Source organism: Oryctolagus cuniculus, chromosome 8, assembly GCF_051225735.1.
Source record: "Oryctolagus cuniculus isolate XC-2025 breed Fujian yellow rabbit chromosome 8, ASM5122573v1, whole genome shotgun sequence".
In the NCBI taxonomy this organism is placed as follows: domain Eukaryota; kingdom Metazoa; phylum Chordata; class Mammalia; order Lagomorpha; family Leporidae; genus Oryctolagus; species Oryctolagus cuniculus.
The window spans coordinates 66,854,764-66,879,735 of record NC_142874.1 but is presented as its reverse complement, the minus strand read 5'-3'; the positions used below and the strand labels follow the sequence as shown (position 1 = coordinate 66,879,735).

Below are 24,972 nucleotides of genomic sequence, written 5' to 3'. Positions count from 1 at the left end.
AGAATAAATCGGCAGTTCTTGTGAAAGCCATTAAAAAAACTGCACAAAAATCAACAACCTTTGTAAACACAGGCAATGCCACGGCTGAGGAAGAACTTCTAAGATCAATCCCATTCACAATAGCTACAAAAACAATCAAATACCTTGGAATAAACTTAACCAAGAACATTAAAGACATCTATGATGAAAAATACAAAACCTTAAAGAAAGAAATAGAAGAGGATACCAAAAAATGGAAAAATACTCCATGCTCATGGATTAGAAGAATCAATATCATCAAAATGTCCATTCTCCCAAAAGCAATTTATACATTCAATGCAATACCAATCAAAATACTGAAGACATTCTTCTCAGATCTGGAAAAAATGATGCTGAAATTCATATGAGGGCACAGGAGACCTCGAATAGCTAAAGCAATCTTGTACAACAAAAACAAAGCCAGAGGCATCACAATACCAGATTTCAGAACATACTACAGGGCAGTTGTAATCAAAACAGCATGGTAATGGTACAGAAACAGATGGATAGACCAATGGAACAGAATAGAAACACCAGAAATCAATACAAACATCTACAGCCAACTAAAGGATCAAAAACCAATCCCTGAAGTAAGGACAGTCTATTCAATCAATGGTGCTGGGAAAATTGGATTTCCACGTGCAGAAGCATGAAGCAAGACCCCTACCTTTCACCTTACACAAAAATTCACTCAACATGGATTAAAGACTTAAATCTACAACCTGACACCATCAAATTATTAGAGAGCATTAGAGAAACCCTGCAAGAGATAGGTACTGGCAAAGACTTCCTGGAAAAGACCCTGGAGGCACAGACAGTAAGAGACAAAATTAACATTTGGGATTGCACCAAATTAAGAAGTTTCTGTACTGCAAAAGAAACAGTCAGGAGAGTAAAGAGGCAACCAACAGAATGGGAAAAAATATTTGCAAACTACGCAACAGATAAAGGGTTAATAACAAGAATCTACAAAGAAATCAAGAAACTCCACAACATCAAAACAAACAACCCACTTAAAAGATGGGCCAAGGACGTCAATAGACATTTTCCAAAAGAGGAAATCCAAAGGGCCAACAGACACATGAAAAAATGTTCAAGATCACAAGCAATCAGGGAAATGCAAATCAAAACCACAATGAGGTTTCACCTCACCCCGGTTAGAATGGCTCACATTCAGAAATCTACCAACAATAGATGCTGGAGAGGATGTGGGGAAAAAGGGACACTAACACTGTTGGTGGGAATGCAAACTGGTTAAGCCACTATGGAAGGCAGTCTGGAGATTCCTCAGAAACGTGAATATAACCCTACCGTTCAACCCAGCCATCCCACTCCTTGGAATTTACCCAAAGGAAATTAAATTGGCAAACACAAAAGCTGTCTGCACATTAATGTTTATTGCAGCTCAATTCACAATAGCTAAGACCTGGAACCAACACAAATGCGCATCAACAGTAGACTGGATAAAGAAATTATGGGACACGTACTCTATAGAGCACTATACAGCAGTCAAAAACAAAGAAATCCAGTCATTTGCAACAAGATGGAGGAATCTGGAACACATCATGCTGAGAGAAATAAGCCAGTCCCAAAGGGACAAATATCGTATGTTCTCCTGATCGGCGACAACTAACTGAGCAGCAAAGGGGAAACCTGTTGAAGTGAAATGGACACTATGAGAAACAGTGACTTCATCAGCCCTTGTCCTGACTGTTGATGTACAATGTAATACTTTATCCATTTTAGTATTTTTTCTTTGTTTTGTTCTAGTACTATTGGTTGAACTCTGTAATTAACACACAACTATTATTAGGTGTTTAAATTTTAACTGAAAAGTGATCCCTGTTAAACATAACAGTGGGAATAAGAGAGGGAAGAGATGCACAATTTGGGACATGCTCAATCGCATTTGCCCCAAATGGTGGAGTTTGAATCATGCCAGGGGATCCCAATACAATCCATCAAGGTGGCATGTACCAATGCCATCTCACTAGTCCAAGTGATCAATTTCAGTTCACAATTGATCACACTGATAGGTCTAAGAGTCAAAGGGATCACACAAACAAGACTAGTGTCTGCTGATAGTAACTGATAGAATCAAAAAGGGAGAGAATGATCCATCATGGGAAGTGGGATACACAGCAGACTCATAGAATGGCAGATGTCCTAAATAGCACTCTGGCCTCAGAATCAGCCCTTAAGGCATTTGGATATGGCTGAAGAGCCCATGAGAGTGTTTTAGGCATGGAAAGCCAAGACACTCTAGGAAAAAAAAAAAGAAGAAGACCTAAATGAAAGATCTCTGCGAGTAAGATCCCAGTGGAAAAAATGGGCCATCAAAGAAGGAGGTACCTTTCTCTGAAGGGAGGAGAGAACTTCCACTTTGACTATGACCCTGTCGGAATAAGATCAAAGTCAGCGAACTCAAAAGGCTTCCATAGCCCTGGCAACTCATGACTAAAGCCTAGGGAGATTACTGACACCATAAACAAGAGTGTCAAATTGTTAAGTCAACAACAGGAGTCACTGTGTACTTACTTCTCATGTGGGATCTGTCCTTACTGTGTTGCCCAATGTGAAGTAATGCTATAACTAGTACTGAAACAGTATTTTACACTTTGTGTTTCTGTGTGGGTGCAAACTGATGAAATCTTTGTGTGTGTGTGTGTGGTTTTGGATTTTTTTGTCTTTTTTTTTTAACTTTTATTTAATGAATATAAATTTCCAAAGTACAGCTTATGGATTACAATGGCTTCCCCCCCATAACGTCCCTCCCACACAACCCTCCCCTTTCCCACTCCCTCTCCCCTTCCATTCACATCAAGATTCATTTTCTATTCTCTTTATATACAGATCAGTTTAGCATATATTAAGTAAAGATTTCAACAGTTTGCTCCCACACAGAAGCATAAAGTGAAGAATACTGTTTGAGTACTAGTTATAGCATTAAATCTCAATGTACAGCACACTAAGGACAAAGATCCTACATGAGGAGTAAGTGCACAGTGACTCCTGTTGTTGACTTAACAAATTGACACTCTTGTTTATGGCATCAGTAATCACCCTAGGCTCTGGTCATGAGTTGCCAAGGCTATGGAAGCCTTTTGAGTTCACTGACTCTGATCATATTTAGACAAGGTCATAGTCAAAGTGGAAGTTCTCTCCTCCCTTCAGAGTAAGGTACCTCCTTCTTTGATGACCCATTCTTTCCACTGGGATCTCTCTCACGGAGATCTTCCATTTAGGTTTTTTTTTTTTCAGAGTGTCTTGGTTTTCCATGCCTGATATACTCTCATGGGCTTTTCAGCTAGATCCAAATGACTTTAGGGCTGATTCTGAGGCCAGAGTGCTGTTTAGGACATCTGCCATTCTATGGGTCTGCTGTGTATCTCACTTCCCATGTTGGATCGTTCTCTCCCTTTTTTATTCTATCAGCTAGTATTTGCAGACACTATTCTTGTGTATGTGATCCCTTTGGTTCTTAGTCCTATCATTATGATCAATTGTGAACAGAAATTGATCACTGGGACTAGTGAGATGGCATTGGTACATGCTACCTTGATGGGATTGAATTCGAATCCCCTGGTATGTTTCTAACTCTACCATTTGAGGGAAGTCAGTTTGAGCATGTCCCGAATTGCACATCTCTTCCCTCTCTTATTCCCACTCTTATTTAACAGCAATCACTTTTCAGTTAAGTTTCAGCACTTAAGAAGATTTGTGTATTGATTACAGTATTCAACCAAAAGTATTAAGTAGAACAAACAAACAAAAAATACTAAGAGGGGTAACATATTAAGTTGTTCATCAACAGTCAGGGCAAGGGCTGATCAAGTCACCGTTTCTCATAGTGTTCATTTCACTTTAACAGGTTTCCTTTTTGGTGCTCAGTTAGTTGTCACCTATCAGGGAGAACAAGTGGTATTTGTCCGTTTGGGATTGGCTTATTTCACTCAGCATAATGTTTTCCAAATTCCTAACAGGGATCACTTTTCAGTTAAAATTGAAACACCTAAGAATAATTGTGTGTTAATTACAGAGTTCAACCAATGGTACTAGAACAAAAAAAAAAAATACTAAAATGGATAAAGTATTACATTGTACATCAACCGTCAGGACAACAGCTGATCAAGTCACTGTTTCTCATAGTGTGCACTGCGGCTGGCACACTGCGCTGATCCGAAGTCAGGAGGCAGGTGCTTCTCCTGGTCTCCCATGCGGGTGCAGGGCCCAAGGACTTGGGCCATCCTCCACTACACTCCTGGGCCAAGCAGAGAGCTGGCCTGGAAGAGGGGAAACCGGCACAGAATCAGGCGCCCCGACCGGGACTAGAACCCGGTGTGCCAGCGCCACAGGCAAAGGATTAGCCTATTGAGCCTCGGCGCCGGCCCTGATGAAATCTTTACTTTATATATACTAAATTGATATTCTGTGTATAAAGATAATTGAAAATGAATCTTCATGTGAATGAATGGGAGAGGGAGTGGGAGATAGGCGGGGTGCGAGTGGGAAGGAAATTATTGGGGGGGGGGAGCCATTGTAATCCATAAACTGTACTTTGGAAATTTATATTTACTAAATAAAAAATAATTGCAAAAATGAAAAAAACAAGAAGAGGGACTGGCACTGTGGTGCAGCAGGTTAAAGCCTCAGCCTGAAGTGCCAGCATCTCATATGGACACTGATTCTTTTCCCAACTGCTCCTTTTCTGATCCAGCTCTCTGTTATGGCCTGGAAAAGCAGTAGAAGATGGCCAAGTTCTTGGGCCCCTGCATCCACATGGGAGACCAGGAAGAAGCTCCTGACTTCAGATTGACTCAGCTCCAGCCATTGTGGCCATTTGGGGAGTGAACCAGCAGATGGAAGACCTCTCTCTCTCTGACTCTGCCTCTCTCTATAACTCTATCTTTTAAATAAATAAAAATAAATCTTAAAAAAAAAAAACAAGAACAACTCACATTCACACTAACATGAAGCATATTTGTGGGACTAGTTCCTGGTATTACATTAACCAAATACTTCATTGGATATCTATGTTGTCATCTTCACTTCTTTTGTTTGCTTCCTGTGAGGTTTTTCCTAACAAATTAATCAGAATTCTTACACTTCCTCCTTTGTCTCCCTGACACTGACTAGCATTTTATTCTCAGCTCACCTTAAGAGACCCCACACTCATTATATGTCTGAACTGCTCTTCTGGGCAGTTCTACTTAGCAACCAGCCAGCTCTTGATCATCTATTCCTGGATCACCTCTAAAGCATTAGAATAAACACTGGCCCTTACTAGAGTTCCAACATCCAGTGTGTAATTAATATGTACCAGTGAGCTTCACATACATATCACATCTTATTTAATTGGTAGTATAAATCATTACCAATCATCAATCATCAATTACATTTAAACATATAAATTATTAGAACTGACAATTTGTGAACTTGGCCAAAATTCTTTATTATTATTCAGGGAAGATGCCAAGTTTATTTTAATCTGTGGTATGTTTATAAATGCTGCCAAGTATCTATTGAGTTGTGGCAGGGTATATTTTCCAAAGATGGGTCTAACAAAATTTTCTGCCCTTCATGTTCTTCTATAACCTTGACTATGGAGCCTAATTCCACTATCCTTCAATCTGAGAGGTTTATGACTTACTTGCAACCAATAAAATGCAGTGGAAGGTATGCTGCTTGACTTCTGAAACACAGTCTGTAGAGACACTGCAACTTCCACCTTGCTTGCTAGAACAGTCACCCTGAAGGCCTGAGCCATCATGTGAGCAGTACGACTGCCCTAAGGCTACCATACTGTGGGGAAGTCCAAAGCAGCCCAGGCAAAGAAACCCCATTGAGAAGATTCTTGAGACTGATTCACAGAAACTCCACTTCTCCCTGATAAAACATGCTTTCCATCAGAATCAACACTGACAGAGTTAACATCCAATCCTCAGAAAGGAAAAAACATCAAAAGGTAGACAAATTCAAGCAGTAGAGTATATTCTAAACTAAAGGATAGATAGGGTACCAAGAGAAGAATAATCATACCAACCAGATATATATAGTGACTGACTGCTCTCCCTACTCAGATAAAACACAAAGCTTTAAACAACAGGAATAATTATAGGTTCAACTGTCAGAAGTGAAAGATCCCACAATATAATTTCTATATTCTGATCCATTCTATTTCTACTGGGTTTTTTCAGTGGAAGTTCTTCAGATTTTCTACTTGAGCAGGAATTCTAACGGTGTGAGTGATGATGATGCAACAACATGAAGTAAAAAGAACTGCACAACATGCTAGCAAAAGTCAAGATCAGCTAAGCCTCTAACAAAGTCCAAAGGGGTTTCACAGCTCAGCTGAAGAACATCCTAGGCAAGAAGAGCATGTGAAATATGAATATGGGTATAGGAACAACACAGAGGGAGCATGAGTGAAAAAGCAAAGGCAAACTCAAAAATAATGAGTGCTGACCAGTAATGACAGAAATGAGTGGCCATGGCATCAAGGACTTTGAATGTTCACTGGAGGACGTAGATTTTATCCATCTGGGAGTCACAAGTGGTCACCTAGATGTAAAGGAGGGAGAGATTCTGCACAGGCCATGTTCTTGATCCCTCTCCTCTATAATAATTTCAAGTATTTCACAATTATACTTTTAAATAATTTTTCATGTGAAAGATATATTCCAAAATGCTGAAAAATTACTGCAATAAAGACTTTCACTGTATATTCTTTATGGAGAAAGAATGTGATAAAATTAGTGCTTGAGAATTATCCCACTGCTTTGTTCAAAATACAGATAAGAAGGCAACTAAAAGCAAGAAATTAAAATTCATAATATGAACAAACAAAATGAAAAAGGAGAGACAGTGAGGAATTGAGAAATCTAACCCTACTTTCTTATCTATGATCATCTATCTTCCCCTGCCTTTGGTCTCTGGTTATTTAATCCAGTCCTTGTTTCTCCTTTTCCTTGTCTCTTTCTATGCCTTCCATGCAATCCTTTTATTTCTTAGCTCCCTAAACCCAAGCCATGATCACAGAGCTGTCTTTGACTGGCACAGTAATGCTACGTTCTTCTCACTTGGCTTTACATTTCACACTTAGGTCTTGCCTGTCTAAAGTAATAACTTCTTCTAAAAATATTTTATTTTTGGTGCCTAGCCTTCTCAAAGTTCTTTACAGACATTACCTCATCCATTTCTTTTAAAAGTAGGTACCCCGATGACAGAGTGGGCCCAAAAGCTATTTGTGTGGATTTGGGGGGCATACATTTGCCTAAAGATCTTGAAGGTGTCAATTCTGTCTCTTTGGGGTGAAAGACGGATGCTCTCAACTATTAGTAAGTGCCAAAAGCTCTGTCATGCAAAGAGAGGAAAAAATGTTCCAGTTCTGGCATAAAATGTCTTGCATAAAAAAAAGAAATAATAAAGTAAAACTGTGCTGTTCACCAAAAAAAATAAAGAAAAAATAAAAATGACATGCTGCCATATTTCTTTTACCTTCCAAATTTTTACTTCTTACAAAATTTAAAGTAGAGGACTTCACCTCTGAGGGCATCACTGGACTCCCAGGCAGTCCTCAAAAATAAATATAAACTCAACCTGGTCTTGCTCATAAGTTTGTAAGACTCTTTTATTCTCTCTCACACACAAATACCATTTTACCCTACCACACACGGATTTGTTTAATCCTCTTCTGTATAATGAGTAAAGCAGACTTTCTGGAGAGAAGACTAATTACGCAACTGGAACTGCCTAGTTCAAGCCAAAGTGAGAAAGTGAGAAGAACAGAGATAAAAGGTAATCTGTGAGTACCTCTCTTTCTTCCACTCTCCCTATTCCACTATTCCACTGTGTATATTACCCCATTTCAAGTCCTAGCCTGAGTAACTTTAGGACCTTAGAAATGTCTGAATCCATAACATGTGATAATATTAACATTTTATTAACTTAGTAGAAGATTCCAGCCTAAATAGATTTTTTCCCTCTACAGAACATATGTTTAAAAGATTATGGTAAAGAATTTTAACATGAGTCTTCAGTTCCAATAAAGAATGACTCATTTGTGTATTTTCATAAGGCATAACGATTATTTCACTTCCAGTACATTCAGTCTCAAACTTTTGTTTAGAGACTACCCTTAAGTGGGGACATGTCAGTAATTAATGTTTCACCCAAACTAAAAATTAAATACTTGCTAAAAATGGACGAATGCACAGAAGTATTGTTACCGGAAGAAGAAAAAGTGCACTCAAAGTGCTGTCTTGCCTTGAGATCAAAGTGAGGGCAGAAAGCTATTTCCAAGTTGTACTCTAGGAGCTTAACATGCTGAAGGATGGTGGCTTCTGTGAGGACCAGGATCCAGTCTACCACTAAGGCGCAGCAGCCCCAGGTACAGGCTAGCACTCTTCTCCCTTCCCCCAAAGTACAGGTTTTCACTCTCTGTTAACATTCTTCTGTCTTTGACAAACAGTACTGCTTAACTATGGTTATTGGAACACTTATCTCTTATTTAAATGCGTAAGAAAAAAAAAAAAAAAACATTTGCCTTCTCTAAGGAATCTTATTGAAAAGCCCCCTACCATGGATTAGTTTAATCACTGAATAGTTCCTGAAACCTCTTTCAAGAAAAACTACAGCAACAATCAGGACAGTGCAACCACTGTGACCCTAATGAAGGCAGCAATTCTCCATGCTTCTTTTCCCTACCTAGATATCACCTGCCATAAGTCCATCAGACCTAGAGAGATCCTGGAACTTCTCTGACTACGTAATTCTCTTGTTTACTAAAATGTATTGAAATCTTTCTGGCTAAAAGTAAGTACAGAGATTTTCAATTTGGGACATGCTCAAGCTGACTTGCCCCAAATGGTAGAGTTAGAAACATACCAGGGGATTCCAATTCAATCCCATCAAGGTGGCATGTATCAATGCCATCTCACTAGTCCAAGTGATCAATTTCAGTTCACAATTGATCATAATGATAGGACTAAGAGTCAAAGGGATCACATAAACAAGTCTAGTACCTGCTAATACTAACCAATAGAATAAATAAAGGGGAGAGTGATCCAACATGGGAAGCGAGATACTCAGCAGACTCATAGAATGGCAGATGTCCTAAATAGCAATCTGGCCTTAGAATCAGCCCTAAAGGCATTCCGATCTGGCTGAAAAGCCCATGAGAGTATTTCAGGCATGGAAAGCCAAGACACTCTGGCAAAAAAAAAAAAAAAAAAAAACCTAAATGAAAGATCTCTGTGAGTGAGATCCCAGTGGAAAGAACAGGTCTTCAAAGAAGGAGGTACCTTTCTCTGAAGGGAGGAGAGAACCTCCACTTTGACTATGACCTTGTCTAAACAAGATAAGAGTCAGAGAACTCAAAAGGCTTCCATAGCCTTGGAAACTCATGACTGGAGCATAGGGAGATTACTGATGCCATAAACAGGAGTGTCAATTTGTAAAGTCAACAACAGGAGTCACTGTGCACTTACTCCTCATGTAGGATCTCTGTCCTTAACGTGCTGTACATTGAGACTTAATGCTATAACGAGTACTCAAACAGTATATTTCACTTTGTGTTTCTATGTGGGTGCAAACTGTTGAAATCTTTACTTAATGTATACTAAACTGATCTTCTGTAAAAAAAAAAAAAAAAGAAAAAAAGAAATTATCAATTCCCAACTTGACTCTCACTGGGATTACACATGACAATAGGTCTGATCTGATTTCATCATCATTTAAAAAATCATCGATTATTTTTCACTTTATGTTTCTGTGTGGGAGCAAACTGTTGAAATCTTTACTTAATATATGCTAAACTGATCTTCTGTACATAAAGAGAATCGAAAATGAATCTTGATGTGAATGGAAGGGGAGAGGGAGTGGGAAAGGGGAGGGTTGCAGGTGGGAGGGACGTTATGGGGGGGAAGCCATTGTAATCCATAAGCTGTACTTTGGAAATTTATATTCATTAAATAAAAGTTTAAAAAAAAAAAACTAAAAAAAAAGTAAGTACAGAAGATTTGGACAAGAGATAATCAATTTGACCAAAGAACAGTATTAACCTAAAATCTCCCCAAGGTACAACAATCACCATGTTTTATTTTAATATCAGGTAAAGAAATTTTCCTTTTCCTTTTTCTTCTTAAAAGCATCCCATCCCCATGCATATGACAGGTCTTCAAAATGTTCATGGAAACGTGTATTATTAAAAAGCTCTGCATGGAATTCAAATGTTTTCGCACTAAAATAAGCTTAGCTTTTGATTGCCTTTTTCTATGAACTATTTGAAGTACCATTTTATTTGCAAATTAAAGAGTAAACAGCAATGCCCAAAAAGTGAGGAAAAACAGTAACAGCCATGAACTAGATTGGCCCTAACAATGACTCATGTCCCAGAAGTCAGTATAGCACAGACAAGAGGAATCAAACCAAAGCACCTCTATGTCTGCTGCATCTTAAACTGGACTAAGATGTTGAAGACCCTTCACAGGATTTTCAGCTTACCTGGTCAGCACTCAGAGATCCCACCTGGAGGAAGTATGTACGAATCATACCGTCAGTTGTCTTTCTCCATAATTCTTTACCTTACATATGTAAACAAAAATAATAGAAAAGTTATCCCAGGTTGGTGGGGTGTTCTGGTCAGATATTTGCAAACACTAGTCAAAGAACGCAGATTCAAATCATTCACAAAACTCAGTGGAAGGAGGTTCCATTCCTGTTCACCTAAAACACATATAAAGATGTTCATAGCACATGCCAACCTTTATGGGCTCTCAGTAGTCTTTCAAGGATATGAGGTAGAGGATGGAGCTTTTAGATGGAGGAGTAAAGCCATTATAAACAGAACTGATCTAGGAGAAAGGCTTTCTTCTCCCTGAACTCTCCTCCCTCCTCTTTTATAAAGCTCTCTCGGCTCACTCTATCTGAGGCAGCTGATATTGAGAAACAAGCCCAGTTAGAGGTAGGCCCTTGGATGGCCAGCTGGAAACAGAGTACGCTATGGGGGGAGAAGGAAAAATTTAATAGTCTGCTTATGGTTATCCTAATCGAGGCTTTATGCTAATCAGTCAAAAGTCATCCTGAGACTCACCACAACAGCCACTTCTCCAAGACCATGATGCCAATTTGATTTGGCCTATATCCTTCTTTATAAAAGGAATGTTGATTGTTTTGGAATGTCCTTTATATACAGATGTAGTTAGAGATAGAGTTATGGGCATATTATTAGTAAAAGTTCTCCTTTCACATGCCTGATTAATTGGCACTCTCTTTTCCCTCTACAAATAAATACTGACTGGGACTGGCACTGTGACACAATAGGTTAAAGCTGTGGCCTACAGCGCCACCATCCCATATGGGCACTGGTTCGAGTCCCAGCTGCTGCACTTCTGATCCCGCTCCCTGCTAACGCGCCAGGAAAAGCAGTGGAAGATGGTCTAAGTTCTTAGGCCCCTGCACCCTCGGGGGAGACCTGGAATAAGCTCCTGGATGGCATCAGATCGGCCCAACTCTGGCTGTTGTGGCCATTTGCAGAAAGAATCCACAAATGGAAGACCTTTCTCTCCATCTTTCTATCTCTACCTCTCTCTATAACTCTTTCAAATAAATAAAATAAATCTTAAAAAAAAGATACTGACCAATGCCCACCACTAAATACAGGCATAGGCTCCTATATCCTCTCTAGAAAGCTTGAACATTTCTTTTACCTACAGTCAGCTACAAGCTGATTGTTCCTTAACCTATTTACACCTTTGTGTGGTGAACTTTGCTAAATATCTAAAATGGAGGGAAGAGTGGGAAATGAGTGAAAAAGGAAAGGAAGTTATTTCAATAATAACTAGGCCAAATGAATTTTTAAAATGTAAATAAAGGTGATTCTTCTAAAAAAAAGCACTATTAAATTAAACTAGTGCAAACCAAATATGAGATATTGCTAAAAATAATTAAAATATAGGATATATTGCACTCAGATTGCTTCTGAATAAATAAAGTTATGCTCTACTTTAATAATCACAACTATAAAATCAAGATTATGTTTTATTGGTATTCCTTATGCATGAACTAAACAAAACTCTAATCAGAAGACATACTCAGAGAAAAGGCTTTGTTCCTCCATGAAAGATTTGCAAATAACTATGGTAAAGCGCTTATAATAAATATGCATCATCTTTAACATTTTATCATTTTCTACTTTGCCTTTTATTAATAAACTATTTCAGACAAGAATCCTTTACTGTATTTCTAAATATACATATCAGTATATATCTACAGAGACCTTGACAGAGGTAAGGATGGCAATGTTAAAAAATCCAAAACAAGATTTGCCTTTAGCCACATGTAGTAGACATGGAGATGAGCAGACTTGGAGACCTGCTACTCAAATTCCTCTTCAAGAAGGGATTCAGTACTCGGGATCAAAAATATCACTGACTGACAGCCTCCAGCAGTTAACTCTTCAGAGTAGGCCTCGGCTATCATGGTAACATCACAATATCCTCAAGGTGACCCATATCTAATGACTGATTGAAGTGGTGGTACAAGAACCCAGGCATTCAGTCGAGTGTGGAAGTACTTTATATAAGAAACTTCGTGATGGAGCTAGCAGAAACTTCATCCGGCCTATACCACAATCTTCATACTTCATGATTCATGCTTCACTATTCTGCATCCTTCCTTATATTTTCCCAGGTGTTACACCCACTGAACTCCATGTGTGACATATGTCCTGTACAATCAAACAGGCATGCCACATAAAGGCTCAGCTAACAAACAAAAGAGTCTACACATGTACATATTGGTTTAATTTATGCAAGGTATCCTCACAATTTATTGAACTCATCATTGGAAAAAGGCAATGTTGACATGGAGTCCATGATAATAAAGAAACAATAGAGCTGACTTCCCATGAAAGTAGAGCTTGGGTCTAGAAAACATGACTTGGATGCCACCTCAATAAATTGCCAGGGGACTGGAGCTAATATACAAACTCTATTGGATATTGTGTTCCATGTCCTGCCAGAAAATTTGTCAGGAAACCAGCCTAATTTATATTCATGTACAAAGGATCAGTTCCATATATTCCATAAAAATGATCTTCAACAGTGTCTTCCAAATTGAGCTGGAAAATGAGGGTAGTTTTAGATGCATGGGATGAGATCCTGATCAATACTTAACACCACAATTTTAACCTACCATGCCAGCCAATTCAATATACATTTAAGACATGGTGTGACATAAATGGCTTTTGATAGACATTCCAAAGTACTTTTCCACTTTCCTTGTCAATTCTGAATATTAATGATTCAATATAAGTTTAAATATTTACATCATGACCCCCAGAAGAGAAAGAAATAAGACTCAACCATGGGAAAGAAGGTACTTCAACTCTGCCAAGGATTAAGTCAGACATGGTTATTGGGAGGAAAAGACAGTACACAAATTCTGATTTACTTTCCTCTCTCTCCTGGGCCTCTTCACACCTTGGCCAGGAAAAAGGCAAAAAGCAGAACTCAACAATTTATGCAACACTATGGAATTGATGGAAGGCAGGTATGATATATTAGTGCAGCACAAAGCCTCCAGACAGAAGGACAATCTGGCTTCTCCTATGGTTTCTTGTACAGAGAATAGCATGGATTGCCAAAAAAATTAAATTTGAAGCTTAAAGAATGTACATGTAAAATATCCTCCAATGATACTGAACTCTGTAAGTGGTAAATCTCCTACTCTGTGAGAACTTAGGTGCATGGATTATGCCCAAAGGATCTCTTTTGGAAATGTCCTTTGGAACCAGATAATCAGTGATTTCTATCCAAACTTTGTACTTTAAAACTTCATACTGAGATTAAAATTTAAAATAAAAATTGAGACAAGGACTTCCTACTGTTACAGTAATCACTTAAAAGGGGGGAGATTTAAGAAACTGGATAAGGGTGTTTCATGATTTATGATTTTACTTGGTAATTGTATGACATTTTTAAAGTCCTGAAACAAATGGCTCTCTGTACATGATTTTAAGTGAGCTATTGTAAAATCCATTTGAAGGAAAGAAACTCAAATTTAGGTAGAGCCTAATATTTACACCAAAGCTAAAGCACAAAAGCAATCAGTCAGGGAAGAACCCTTGGACCCTGTGAGAATAATCAATAACAAAGTCTTTTTACCTTCTGCCACTGTCTGATTCTAAAGCCTTTCTCAGATTATTAGGTATCTGTTACAAGAACTTCCCATATCCAGTACAAAAATCTGTATTAGTTCTATATTTCTGCATAAGAAATTGCACCAGTACTTAGTATCTTAAACAGCAAACACTCACTATCTCACAGTCTCTGGGCCAATAAATCAAGAGCAGGAGAACTGGGTGGATTTCATTCAGGGTCTTTCATAAGTTTGCACTAAGGAGGATGGCTTAGGGATACAGTAATCTGATGGCTTGACTGGGTTGGAAGATTCATTTCCAAGATTGTCAGCTCACAAGACCCATAGCAAGAGGCTATGGACTCTGGGCAGGAAGCTTCATTTCTTCCCTATTAAGGCCTCCCTATAAGGCTGGCTAGAGGATCTTCACAACACAAAAGCTGGCTGATTTTCCCAGGGGTGGTAATTACAGAGAAAGGGAAGCAAGAAAGAAGTCCCTTGCCCTTCAGTCTTGAAGGTTATACACCATCACTTCCATCATATGCTATTCAGTTAAAGTGAATCCCTAAGGGCCAGCCTACTCTCGAAGAGATGAGGGTTACAAAATTAAGCTCTATATCGTAAAAGGGAGCATAACGAAGAATTCGGGAACACTATTAAAGCCACCACAGGTGCTTCAACCACCAAATTATAAATCACCACTTCAGTGACTTCATCTGCGTATTCACCAAAGGTCAGTAACAGTTATCAAGATAATCCTGGAAATAAAGATAGTATTCTCTCAGATGATATCCAAGTTAAATATTTCCTCACCCAAACTACAAAGATATAATACCACATTCAAGTTAGAATGCTTAAAAATTTTAAATGGAATACTGACAATACCAAGTGTTTGAAGGGATGCAGAGCAACGTGAATTCTCAAACATTCCTGGCAGAAATTCAAAATAGGAGTCACTTAAGGAAACAGCCTAATAGTTTCTTGTAAAGTTAAACAGGACTCAACAATGCTACTCTTAAATATCCACTAAAATAAAAGGGAAGTTTACAATTACATGGAAACCTATATGTAGATGTTTGCAGCATCTTTATTCACAATCTCCAAAATCTAGAAACCACTCAAATATCTTTCTGCTGGAGAATAAATAAAATTCATATGACACATCTATACAATGGAATATCATTATCATGAGTTAACTACTAATACATATAACAACATGAATGAATCTCTATTGCTATGAAGTGGAAAAGGCCAATTCAAAAATCCTTACAGTATGTGAATGAATTTACCTGACACTGGAAAACTGAAACTATAGCAGCAGAAAACAGAAAATCAGAGGAAGAAATCTACAAGGGGAAACAAAGGAATCTTGGGATGGGGGCATAAGAAATCGAACTAGATCGTAATTATCATACTACTCATGTAACTTTACATGTTTGTTAAAACTTACAGAACAATGTGTTAAAGTTGGTGAATTTTACTCCATACAAAATATACCTCAAATAATTTTTTTAAAAATCTCATCAGCTACTTCACCCCTCATATTCAAGCAACTATGTCATGCACACTCTAAAACCTAATCCAAAGCTATGTTAAATGACAGTAAAGGCCAAAGACTGAACATCAATCAATTAGTATGCGTTCTTGTCTCTTCCTCTTCTCAACCTAAATTGTTTCTTCCTGACCATTAATGTGAGAATCCTTACTGGTTGCATGAGGTGTCAATGGTGTCAGTGAAGATTCCCTTAGGCCTCTACTTAGCTCATACAAAATCCTAGCCCATCACTTCTAATCAGTACTCAATTAAGGAAGTAAAAAAGCACACACCACAGCAACCAAAGAGTCAAAACTTTATTCATCATTCAAAGAAAGGAGAAGAATCTCCTCCAAAGTGGTTATTCCTGGCTCCCAAAAATTAACCACAGCTATTGGTGAAAACTAGTTCAACTCTACAGGAAAACCACAAGATTGGCAACTTAGAAAGAGTAATATGTCTCTCTGAACAACTTTTAATCATGATCCCTCAAGAACACAAGGCCAAAGCTAACATACCATCTATCCTAACTAAAACTTCATCATGGCTTACATACACCACTCTGGCATCTTCCAGAGGCAGTGGCTGCACTTGTCCCTAATAAACTGATAAACCACTAAGCAGTTCACATTGAGAGATAGAATCTAATAATCTAAAACTCAAAACTGCCAACAGAATGGGAAAAATATATCCACACAAATAACTTGTAAGCGATAATACATCAGTGAAGAAAAATGAACTTGCCAGCAACTGTTTTAGCCCAAAACAGTGTGGTTGGAAACTTGGATGTTGCTAGTGGTGTGAAATAAAGAAAGATGACAGCTCTCTTTGCCATTACAGCCTTCTCTCCAGCTTCCTGACCAAGATCTGTAAACTAGAGTTTGGCGTCAGATTTCTTTCTCAATTCAACTCGAATATTCCCTCCTATGACTACATATCCTACTCATATTGAGATTTCATATCTTGTAGAAGTTCTATGATCCTCATCATGCCTGTCTCTCTTAATAATTCATTGGGATTTAGCACAAATATTTTAAAAATGCATTGCTGATTGTTGATGCAAGAGTATCTTTTCTACCAGTCACATCTAAATAGGGACCTACTGCGTCTCATTTGAGCTGATTCATACAAAGTCTTCACTTTAGCCTCTGTCCCCCTTTATTTCTCTCTGGCCTAGGCTGTATGTTGCCCAGATAAAAGAATCTGGTTAATCAGAATGTCATGTAATCTTCATAGAAACCATATCATTGTCATCAGACAATCAGATATTCTTGAAACAGGGCAGCAAGATACCAGCCTTTATACAAACAGGAACTATACTAGTCTAATAGGTTTTCAAAAATGGCATCTCAAGGGAATGCCTTCTTTATAGTATTCTTTCAAATTTTTATTCATTTATTCAAGATGCAGAGAGAGACAAAAAGAGAAACAGACAGACAGGGAGTTCTAATCTACTGGTTCTCTCCCCAGATGTCCTAAACACCTGGGACTGGGCAAGGCCCTAGCCAGGAACTGAGAGCTCAATTCAGGTCTGCCACATGAATGGAAGGAACTTAACTTGCATAGCCTCCTGGGGTCTTCATTGGAAGGAAGATAGAAACTGCTGCCAGAGCTGGGTATCGAACCTAGGAGCTCTGATATGGGACAAGGGCATCTTAACAAATGTCTTACCTACTAAGCCAAATACTTGCCCATTTTCATTATTTTTAATTAACTTTATTGATCATTTACATACAATAAAATTCACCAATTTTTTTTAATTTTTATTTAATGAATATAAATTTACAAAGTACAGCTTATGGATTACAATGGCTTTTCCCCCCCATAACTTCCCTCCCACCCACAACCCTCCCACCTCCCATTCCCTCTCCCCTTCATTCACATCAAGATTCATTTTCAATTCTCTTTATATACAGAAGATTGATTTAGTATATATTAAGTAAAGCTCTCAACAGTTTGCACCCACACAGAAACACGAAGTGTAAAGTACTGTTTGAGTACTAGTTATACCATTAAATCACGATATACAACATATTAAGGACAAAGATCCTACATGAGGAGTAAGTGCAAAGTGACTCTTGTTGTTGATTTAACAATTGACTCTCTTGTTTATGGCGTCAGTAATCACCCTAGGCTCTTGTCATGAGTTGCCAAGGCTATGGAGGCCTTTTCAGTTCGCCGACTCTGATCGTATTTAGACAACGTCATAGTCAAAGTGGAAGTTCTCTCCTCCCTTCAGAGAAGGGGCCCTCCTTCTCTGATGACCTGTTCTTTCCATTTAGGTCATTTCATTTTTTGTTTTTTTGGCACAGTGTCTTGGCTTTCCATGCCTGAAACACTCTCATGGGCTTTTTTTTTTTCTTTTTTATTTAGTAAATATAAATTTTCAAAGTACAGTTAATGGATTACAATGGCTTCCCCCCCCCATAATTTCCCTCGCACTCACACCCCTCCCATCTCCTGCTTCTTCTCCCATTCCATTCACATCAAGATTCATTTTCAATTATCTTTATATACAGAAGATCAATTCAGTATATATTAAGGAAAGATTTCATCAGTTTGCACCCACACAGAAAAACAAAGTGTAAAATATTGTTTCAGTACTAGTTATAGCATTACTTCATATTGGACAACACAGTAAGGACAGATCCCACATGAGAAGTAAATACACGGTGACTCCTGTTGTTGACTTAACAACTGACACTCTTGCTTATGGCGTCAGTAATCTCCCTAGGCTCTAGTCATGAGTTGCCAAGGCTATGGAAGCCTTTTGAGTTTGCTGACTTTGATTTTATTCTGACAGGGTCATAGTCAAAGTGGAAGTTCTCTCCTCCCTTCAGAGAAAGGTACCTCCTTCTTTGATGGCCCATTCTTTCCACTGAGATCTCACTCGCAGAGATCTTCCATTTAGGTCTTCTTTTTTTTTTTTTCCAGGGTGTCTTGGCTTTCCATGCCTAAAACACTCTCATAGGCTCTTCAGCCATATCCGCATGCCTTAAGAGCTGATTCTGAGGCCAGAGTGCTATTTAGGACATCTGCCATTCTATGAGTCTGCTGTGTGTCCCGCTTCCCATGATGGATCATTCTCTCCCTTTTTGATTCTATCAGCTAGTATTAGTAGACACTAGACTTGTTTGTGTGATCCCTTTGACTCTTAGACCTATCAGTGTGATTAATTGTGAACTGAAATTGATCACTTGGACTAGTGAGATGGCATTGGTACATGCCACCTTGATGGGATTGTATTGGAATCCCCTGGCATGATTCTAACTCCACCATTTGGGGCAAATGCGATTGAGCATGTCCCAAATTGTACATCGTGCCAGAGGATTCCAACTCAATTCCATCAAGGTGGCATGTACCAATGCCATCTCACTAGTCCAAGTGATCAGTTTCAGTTCATAATTGATCGTAATGATAGGACTAAGAGTGAAAGGATCACATAAGCAAGACTAGTGTCTGCCTTATTCCCACTCTTACATTTAACAGGGATCACTTTTCAGTTTATATTTAAACACCTAAGAATAATTGTGTGTTAATCACAGAGTTCAACCAATAGTACTAGAAGAAAACAAAGAGAAAATACTGAAATGGATAAAGTATTACATTGTACATCAACAGTCAGGACAAGAGCTGATCAAGTCACTTTCAGCCAGATCTGAATGACTTAAGGCTGATTCTGAGGCCAGAGTGCCTCCATTAATATTTTCTCACAAGTCTATGGTTTACATTTTAATGTATCAATTTTTCTTTTAAATAAGCAATTTTTTTAATAAAATCCAATTTGCCAAAATTTTCTTTTATGGTTCTTGTATTTTGTGCCTTCTCAAACAATCTTTGTCTAACATTAGGACACACAAAAACTTTCTCCTGTATTTTCTTATAGAAAGTGTATACTTATAGCTTTTGTATTCCAATCTATGATCTGGATTAAATAAAATAATTTACATTGTTTAAGGTGACAGTTTAATTCACTTTTTGAAAATGTATATTAATTTTTTTTTAGTATCATTGGTTGGATATGATGTTCTTTCACCCTATTAAATTAACTCTACATTTTACATTTTTAGAGAAAAATTAACTGGTCATATCTCTATGGGTCTATTCCCAGACTGAATATGTTCTATTTATCCATGAATTTAACCTTTCACCAGTAAAACACTATCTTGATTACTACAGTCTTATGGTAAATCTTTAAAGTAAGTAACACATGTTCTCTAATTTCTTTTTCCATATTGTTTGGGCTATTTAAGATCTTTTGCATTCTTCTAAAATTTTTAAATCAGGCTATTGATTTCAATTTTGAAAAATTGAAATTTATTGGCATTCCATTGAATAGCAGATCAATTTGATAACTATTGCACTTTACATATATTAACTCTTCTGAGACAAGAGAATAATATTCACCTCAACTTACTCAGGTATTTAATTGTCCTCAGAAACATTTTGCAATTTTCACTGTTGTCAGGCCTCCACAGCTATAGGTTCCATATCCATAAATTTATCCAATCACATTGGAAGAATCACTATCATCAAAATATCCATTCTCCCAAAAGCAATTTATACATTCAATGCAATACCAATCAAAATACCAAAGACATTCTTCTCAGATCTGGAAACAATGATGCTGAAATTCATATGGAGAAACAAGAGACCTCGAATAGCTAAAGCAATCTTGTACAACAAAAACAAAGCCGGAGGCATCACAATACCATCACAATACCAGATTGCAGGACAACTAACTGAGCACCAAAAGGGAAACTGTTGAAGTGAAATGGACACTATGAGAAACAGTGACTTGATCAGCCCTTGTCCTGGCTGTCAAGGAAAAACTTAATACTTTATTCCTTTTAGTATTTTTTTTGTTCTACTTAATACTATTGGTTGAACTCTTTAATTAGCACACAATTATTCTTAGGTGTTTAAATTTAACTGAAAAGTGATCCCTGTGAAATAAAAGAGTGGGGATAAGAGAGGGAGGAGATGCACAGTTTGGGACATGCTCAATCGGACTTGCCCCAAATGGTAGAGTTAGAAACGTGCCAGAGGAGGCCGGCGCCACGGCTCACTAGGCTAATGCTCCGCCTAGCGGCGCCCACACACCAAGTTCTAGTCCCGGTCAGGGCGCCGGATTCTGTCCTGGTTGCCCCTCTTCCAGGCCAGCTCTCTGCTGTGGCCAGGGAGTGCAGTGGAGGATGGCCCAGGTGCTTGGGCCCTGCACCCCATGGGAGACCAGGAAAAGCACCTGGCTCCTGGCTCCTGCCATCGGATCAGCGCGGTGCGCCTGCCGCAGCGCGCTGGCCGCGGCGGCCATTGGAGGGTGAACCAACGGCAAAGGAAGACCTTTCCCTCTGTCTCTCTCTCTCACTGTCCACTCTGCCTGTAAAAAAAAAAAAAAAGAAAGAAAAAAAAGAAACGTGCCAGAGGATTCCAATTCAATTCCATCAAGGTGGCATGTATCAATGCCATCTCACTAGTCAAAGTGATCAGTTTCAGTTCACAATTGATCATAATGATAGGACTAAGAGTCAAAGGGATCACATAAGCAAGACTAGTGTCTGCTAATACTAACTGATAGAATTAAAATGGAGAGAATGATCCATCATGGGAAGCAGGATACACAGCAGACTCATAGAATGGCAGATGTCCTAAACAGCACTCTGGCCTCAGAATCAGCCCTTAAGGCATTCAGATCCAGCTAAAAAGCCCATGAGAGTATTTCAAGCATGGAAAATCAAGACACTCAGGCAAAAAATAAGAAGACCTAAATGTAAGATCTCTGGGAGTGAGATCACAGCGGAAAGAGCAAACAATCAAAGAAGGAGGTCCCTTTCTCTGAAGGGAGAAGAGAACTTCCACTTTGACTATGACCTTGTCTAAATAAGATCAGAGCTGGTGAACTCAAAAGGCCTCCCTAGCCTTGGCAACTCATGACAAGAGCCTCGGGTGATTACTGACGCCATAAACAAGAGTGTCAATTGTTAAATCAACAACAGCAGTCACTGTGCACTTAGTCCCCATGAAGGATCTCTGACCTTAATGTGTTGTACAATGTGAATTAATGGTATAACTAGTACTCAAACAGTACTTTACACTTCGTGTTTCTGTGTGGGTGCAAACTGCTGAGAGCCTTATTTAATATATACTAAATTGATCTTCTGTATATAAAGACAAAAAAAATTATCCAATCACAGATTATATACAATGCAGTTAGGCAAACCATGGTTATATCTGTGCTTAACATGTATGAACATTTTTCTTGTATTTATTGCCAAACAATATAGTACAACAACCATTTAAATAGCATTTACATTGAGGTATACATTATAAGCAATTTAGACATGTTTAAAGTATACAAGAGCATGTGTGTAGGTTATATGGAAATACTGTGCCATTTTTATATTAGGGACTTGAACATCTGCAGATTTTGGTATTTACAAGGGATACTTTATAAATTATGGAATGGTAGAATAAAGCAAGATACAATTACAACCTAAGATCAGGTTACATTCATGATTAGTAAGCAAAGTATATAAGATCTTATTGGAAGCAATATGGCCACAGGCAGCAACATAGAATGCAGCATAACAGAGCTCATAGTTCACCTTCTTTGGGGTGGAGCTGAAACAGAGCAGAGCAGAAGCTTGAGCATGTGCCAGCAACTGTACAGGCACAAGAAAGAGCTCAATGATTCTAAGAAACAGTGCTTGCTACATAGTACACTTTACCACTCCAAAAAAATTTAAAGTAATCATCTCTTTTCTCTCATTGTTTACCAAAAAGCAAATATAGTCACACATCACTAATGACAGGCATTTCCTCTGAGAAATGTGTTATTATGGGATTTCGTCATTGTGTAATCATAGAGTGTACTTAGACAAAGTAACCTGGCCATAACGTCACTAGGTGAAGTAATCTTATGAAATCACATGTTATGCACAGGCTGTCATTGAAGGAAACATCACTGTGCAATACAAGACTGCAATAGAATTATCCTCATCTTGGGGACATCCTCATCTAAGGGGGAAAGCATAATTATTTCCCTAAGGCCCCTTGATTAATAGCTATGACTATAGCTTTCCCACAAAACACATTTATCCTCAGTTCACTCCCTGACTCAGTACCCCAGATGTGTGGGTTTGATGTCAATTAATCTGAGGACAAAAATAAAGCCATTTTTCCACATTATCTTTAAGAAAGTGTTTAAGCTCTTAGTAATACAGTCAACCAGTGAAACAAGAAAGAGGAAAAGACTGGGGGCAGAAGAAGAAAAACCCGAATATGAAAAATGCCTATGAAATCGAGTAAATACAACAAAAAGAGAGACTTGTCTGGACTGAAATCAGATCAGCTGTAAGACATCAGAGAAGAAAAGAGGAAAGCATAAGGAGTAAAGTCCCAGCAATGGATGAGCCAACAAATGCGCCTGCATTACCTGACAAATCCAGCTTGACATAAGCTATCATCAAATCAATGAACATGTAATCAATCATTGCATTACATCCCCCCACACACAAAATACAATAATAAAAAGGAAAATATACTCTGGATGAGGGTGGAGTGGGTAGAAACACAAAATATGTGAGAAAATTCAATGGAATAGTCACCCTGGGAGTAAATTTCATATTATGGATCAAAACATTTTAGAGGCCCACACATTTCCACCCACAAATTCTACTTCTTTAGTTTATCTTAAGGAAATAATAAAGCATAGATTAACTAAAAGAATAATTTTAAAACAGGAAAAATATTATAACTAGCCTAAAGATCTGGACAAGATGGCACATTAGTTGAAACTGGGAAACAAAAAGCTGTCTGCACCTTAATGTTTATTGCAGCTCAATTCACAATAGCTAAGACCTGGAACCAACGTGAATGCCCATCAACAGTAGACTGGATAAAGAAATTATGGGACATGTACTCTATAGAATACTATACAGCAGTCAAAAAAATGAAAGCCGGTCATTTGCAACCAGATGGAGGAATTTGGAAAACATCATGCTGAGTGAATTAAGCCAGTCCCAAAGGGACAAATATCATGTGCTCTCCCTGATCGGCGACAACTAACAGAGCACCAAAGGGGAAACTTGTTGAAGTGAAATGGACATTATGAGAAACAGTGACTTGATCAGCTCTTGTCCTGACGGTTGATGTACAATGTAATACTTTATCCATTTTAGTATTTTTTTTTGTTCTAGTACCATTGGTTGAACTGTGTAATTAACACACAATTATTCTTAGGAGTTTAAATTTTAACTGAAAAGTGATCCCTGTTAGGAATATGGAAAGCATTATGCTGAGTGAATTAAGCCAGTCCCAAAGGGACAAATATCATATGTTCTCCCTGATTGGTGACAACTAACTGAGCACCAAAAAGGAAACCTGTTAAAGTGAAATGAACACTATGAGAAACGGTGACTTGATCAGCCCTTGCCCTGACTGTTGATGAACAACTTAATATGTTATCCCTCTTAGTATTTTTTGTTTGTTTGTACTACTTAATACTTTTGGCTGAATACTGTAATCAATACACAGTTATTCTCAAGTGTTGAAACTTAACTGAAAAGTGATCACTGTTAAATATAAGAGTGGGAGTAAGAGAGGGAAAGATGTGCAATTCGGGACATGCTCAAGCTGACTTACCTCAAATGGTAGAGTTAGAAACATACCAGGGGATTCCAATTCAATCCCATCAAGGTGGCATATACCAATGCCATCTCACTAGTCCCAGTGATCAATTTCTGTTCACAGTTGATCATAATGATAGGACCAAGAACCAAAGGGATCACATACACAAGAATAGTGTCTGCAACTACTAGCTGATAGAATAAAAAAGGGAGAGAACAATCCAACATGGGAAGTGAGATACACAGCAGACTCATAGAATGGCAGATGTCCTAAACAGCACTCTGGCCTCAGAATCAGCCCTACAGGCATTCCGATCTGGCTGAAAAGCCCATGAGAGTATATCAGGCATGCAAAGCCAAAAAACTCTGGCAAAAAAAAAAAAAAAAAAAAAAAAAAAAAAAAAAAAAAAAAAAAAAACTAAAGATCTCCGCGAGTGAAATCCCAGTGGAAAGAACGGGCAATCAAAGAAGGAGGTACGTTTCTCTGAAGGGAGGAGAAAACTTCCACTTTGACTATGACCTTGTCTAAATAAGATCAGAGTTGGTGAACTCAAAAGGCTTCCATAGCCTTGGCAACTCATGACAAGAGCCTAGGGTGATTACTGATGCCATAAACAAGAGTGTCAATTTGTTAAGTCAACAACAGGAGTCACT

The 24,972-nt window shown here is 38.3% G+C and overlaps 1 long non-coding RNA gene across 6 annotated transcripts in view; it reads right to left on the bottom strand.

The window, feature by feature from the left end:
- LOC149125039 (uncharacterized) overlaps positions 1-24,972 on the bottom strand; it is a 354,033-nt gene that overhangs the window by 172,362 nt on the left and 156,699 nt on the right. For 5 of the 6 annotated variants that reach the window (XR_016212556.1, XR_016212553.1, XR_016212555.1 and 2 more), the window contains exon 2: positions 10,522-10,601. This is a non-coding gene — a long non-coding RNA (uncharacterized LOC149125039). Of the gene's footprint in view, positions 1-1,412; positions 1,672-10,521; positions 10,602-24,972 lie in introns of those variants that run through there. The other variant, XR_016212558.1, reaches the window with a different exon arrangement.